The following is a 4,640-nucleotide window of genomic DNA, read 5'->3' on the forward strand; positions in this document are numbered from 1 at the left end:
ACTGCCCATAGAAATCCCACCTAAACAGTTTAGGGAATGGGATAAATGGATATCAAGGTTTATCTGGAACAGTAAGAGACCAAGAACTAGATATACAACATTACAGTTACCAAAAAACTGTGGGGGTATGGCCTTACCAAACCTAAAAGAGTATTATGCGTCAGACCAATTGAGACCTCTGGTGTGTTGGTGCAATTCAGAATACGAATCCAAATGGAAAGACATCAAGACTACTTTGACAGAGATACCCATTCAGTCAGTTTTGGGAAATAAGGACATGGTAAAATAAATAGACAATAGACAAAATCAGTGGATTAATTTATCTCTGAAGACATGGTTTAGGGTAGTTAAGCGAAATAATTTAGACAGAGAGATCAAACTGCTGAGTTGGCCCGCATACTTATCCCTGCAACTCAGGACAGCAGATTTAAACAATGGACGCAGAAAGGCATCACACCATTCAGTACAATTATAAGAAAGGGGAACCTAGATAACTTCCAGGACCTAAGTAAAAAACATGGCTTGGATAAACAAGATTTTTACAGATACCTACAAGTTCGACACTATTTCTTAAGGGAGATAAAAGTGACTGACCCTCGAGCACCTCCAAAATTAATCCAAGTATTCACTAACGCATAAAACTTGGGGAGTAACAAAAAAACGATTTCAAATCTCTACTTGGGTATTGAATCCTCAAAGAAACATTATATAAACTATATTCAAAATAAATGGGAGGAGGAACTTAACATTGAAGTAACTGATGAAATATGGTTGAATATATTAGAGACTCAACAAAGCTCCACCAACTTGAGGTCATGGAGAGAATTCTGTTGGAAGAATGTTATACGTTTGTTCATAACACCTAAACTGAAATTAAAACAGACGGGCTCCCTACACCCTTGTTGGAGAGAATGCGGCCTATTGAGGGCGGAACACTCTCATATCTTTTGGACTTGCCCTGCAATCGGGAGAATGGGGAGAAATAAGATCTAACATTGGAAAAATAATGTAATTTGACATAGAACAAACATGAATTTCTTTGTACTTGGGTGAAATACCTGATAACTTACATCATAGAGAAAAGTACCTCTTGAAGGTCCTACTGGCAGCCAGTAAAAAGGCTATCACTAGGAAATGGCTACAAAAAGACCCTCCCACAGTGACACAATGGATAGACTTTGTTGAAGAAATACACCACATGGAGCGTATGACCTTTGCTTTAAGAACTCAACAGGAGAGAGGTCAAGAATACTGGGGAAACTGGGTTTCGTACTTGGAAAAGGTCTAATTCAAAGATGTCAATGTAACTCATATGATGATATGATGATGAAGGTATGAAGTGCACTGTAACTACCAGATATTTGTTTTTGTAAAAGAAAATTTGTACTCTTTGTGTTCCTACAATAAAAACAAAGTATAAAAAATAAAAAATACAGTGTACACATCGTTAATGTTGTAAATGACTATTGTAGCTGGAAACGGTTGATAATCCAAGTTTATCCTTTTAAAAGACTAGTTGATCATGAGAAAACCCTTCTGCAATTCTGTTAGCACAGTTGAAAACTGTTGTCCTAACTAAAGAAGGAATAAAACTGGCCTTCTTTAATGCAATAAAATGCAAATTAATTACTTAAAAATCATTCAATGTGATTTTCTGGATTTTTGTTTTAGATTCCATCTCTCACATTTGAAGTGTACCTATGATAAAAATTACAGACCTCTGCTTTGTAAGTAGGAAAACCTGCAAAATAGGCAGTGTATCAAGTACTTGTTCTCCCCACTGTATGTATATGAGCAGTAAAAGACAATGTAGTATCAGTAGACAAACATTGAACCTGAACTAATAAGTTACTGTTCTCTCTTTTCAGCTATGCGACAGCCTCAAATTATACTCATGTGTAAGGGTCTGCAGCGAATCACAGCCATCCACCAGAGAGAAGCAAATGTAACCACAAGACATGTGACAGAGTTGATGGACACCTTATGTTCATCAATGGACAGAAAGTTCCACAGAATGGAATATAATCACGTGCTATCAGAAACCGCTGCACTTGACCCCAGGTTTAAGAAGTTAGCCTTCAGAAATGCCAGAGCGATTGATGCGGCTCTTCAAAGAATAACCTCAGCAGCAGGGAGGGACAGCCCCAGCAGTCAGCTGGCTCAGGCACCAGGGCAACAGGAAGAAGAGGAATCAGATGGAGCAGAAGCACCAGCAGTAGTGCCACAAACGTCTGCTGTTTGGACGCTGTTTGACGAGAGAGTAACTGGGGATGCAGCACGAAGGAATCCCTCAGCAGATGCCATAATGGAGGTCCGGTCATATATGGAGGAGCCCCTCCTCCAAAGATGTGCAGATCTTCTGAGCTGGTGGAAAAACAAGGCCTCTGTCTACCCACGGCTATCTAAAGTCATGACAGGGAGACTCTGCATATAGTGGCCACATCCGTTCCCTCTGAGAAGGTCTTCTCGATAACGGGACAAATAATTACTGAGAGAAGAAACTGCATCAGACCCTCGAAAGTGAGGCAGTTTGCATTTCTGAATGCAAATCTCTCATAAAAGCTAAATATGGTCAGCATTGCTGTGTGCTGCTGGTTATAACATGGCAATAAAGAAGAGAGAGAAAAGAGGGACCAGTTTAATGTTTTAAGTGGGATGCTGCAGTTTTGCACATTGTTTTTTATTTTTCTTTGATATGGTGCAATATTCTAATATGCTGTTCAGATTGTATTCGTTTTGAATGGTTAGATTTATATGCACTTTGTTTATATATATTAAAAAGTTATACTTTAAATGCAAATGTTTAATATAATTATTTTTCATAACAAACCAATGCATTTTTAAATAGATTGTGGTTAAGGTAGAGTATGAATTCATTTAATAATTTAATTAGAACTGTTTTAACACCAATCATAGTCAAACTATCGTAAATGGTTTGACTTGAAAAACTTTTAAAGAGTTTGGGAGCTTAAAGAGCAGGCTCTTTTTGGTGAGCCGAGCCAAAAAGAGCCAGAATGCCCATCGATAGAGGTTTGGGTATGGTGTTTAGTGACTAAATTCTTCTTATTCTTCTGTGGGTTTTATGGCAGACTACAGCCCAAAAATATGTATTACCGCCACCAACTGGACAGGGTTGAGAAAAACAAGGTAAAAATACTACCCATAAGTGATAGGAAAAACTAACTTAATCCACCCCAAAATAAAACAATCAAAAAAACATTGACAAAACCAATATCCCTTCCTTCGAATCTGAATATCTCCCTTCTCAGGCTGGATGACCTGAGAGGGAAGTAAGGCTTGTGACAATACTCCATGCAACTCCCCCACGAGAAGTCTCCACCGCAACGACAGTGATATCTATTTTCCTGGACTTCCTCTCCACCTTGGCAGTGCCATTAATCAACATTGGCTATAAAGGCCACAAAGTCCACCTTCTTAACCTTTAACATATCTGGGTCCTGCTGTTGAAAGGAAACCCCTGCAGCCTTCATTGAAGGCCTATCCACCACCATAGAATCTTCAGGAGCACCATTCAAACCCTCAAACCTTTTAACAGCCTTATATGCCCTGACTTCAGACACCTCATTTTCTTTCACCCTTGTTGGGCATTCCATGGTTCCCACCACAATTGCAACATGAGTGACTAACTGTGCTGCTAGCAACAATGTTATTGTTTTTTTGCCAACCTTTACTGACTGACACCTGTCATATTCAACGGGTGTTGTGCCTTTGTAAATTCATTAGTTATTCGCCACTCTGGCACACTCAAACGAGAGTGCTCAAAAAATTGGTGTAGATAGTCAAAATGTATTTATGAACTCCATAATCACAAATGATGTAAATGAGAGTTAGTGAGTCTGGCTTTAAGCTTTAAAATACAACAACTTGCCTAGCTAACAGGTAAATGTTTGTTTTAGACTGTTTTAGACTATAATTCAAATTCTATTTTCAAGGCTTCAAATGTTGTCACAGAAAATATTTATGTTATTTTCAACAACCAATGAGCAACTTTGCTGGAAATCCAGTTGCATATAGAGCGAGCCAGCTTGTAGTCCTTAAAAACAGAAATTAGTTAGCATTTTCTGTCTTTGCTTTGTTGGCCATTTCTAATAGGGAAAGAATGGGTTTTTTGAATATACACCGAAATGTTGTATTAGGAGATCTAATATGTTGTATTCTATGAGATAATATCAGTCAGTTAATGTGACCTTTATTAATTATGAAGCCTTTATGTGCTTGTTTTGAGATATATATATTTATTATTATAATAATGTGTTTAACGCAGCCTTAAAATGATGCTGTTTCTGTAATCTGTATGGTGCCTTGATCATCACTGATCACAGTTTGTGTGATGTTTCATATACACTGTCATGGCAGGTAATGCACCAGGATCTAATGCTGACAATGCACCATCTAAAAGTGCAACCGTACAAGAATGCATGCACATCTGGCCTCGTGTAAAGATCAAACAACTATTTTAAGAGGAGTGTTTTAGCAGTCTCACAATAGATATTCATGAAGAATGAATAAAGCCAAGTCACGTGTAATAATATCACCACTACACTCTTCCGGGTGTTGGCAGCCCGCTAACTGGGGTTGACTAGATGGGATACAGCTTTTGTCAAATTTGACTTTGCGTA

General features: G+C 38.2%; 1 protein-coding gene across 2 annotated transcripts in view; it reads right to left on the reverse strand.

Moving 5' to 3' along the window:
* Positions 1-4,640, reverse strand: part of LOC110535793 (ribonuclease P protein subunit p38) — a 49,363-nt gene that overhangs the window by 42,802 nt on the left and 1,921 nt on the right. The gene's annotated exons all lie outside the window — the stretch shown is intronic.

This window comes from Oncorhynchus mykiss, chromosome 2 (genome assembly GCF_013265735.2).
Source record: "Oncorhynchus mykiss isolate Arlee chromosome 2, USDA_OmykA_1.1, whole genome shotgun sequence".
Classification (NCBI taxonomy): domain Eukaryota; kingdom Metazoa; phylum Chordata; class Actinopteri; order Salmoniformes; family Salmonidae; genus Oncorhynchus; species Oncorhynchus mykiss.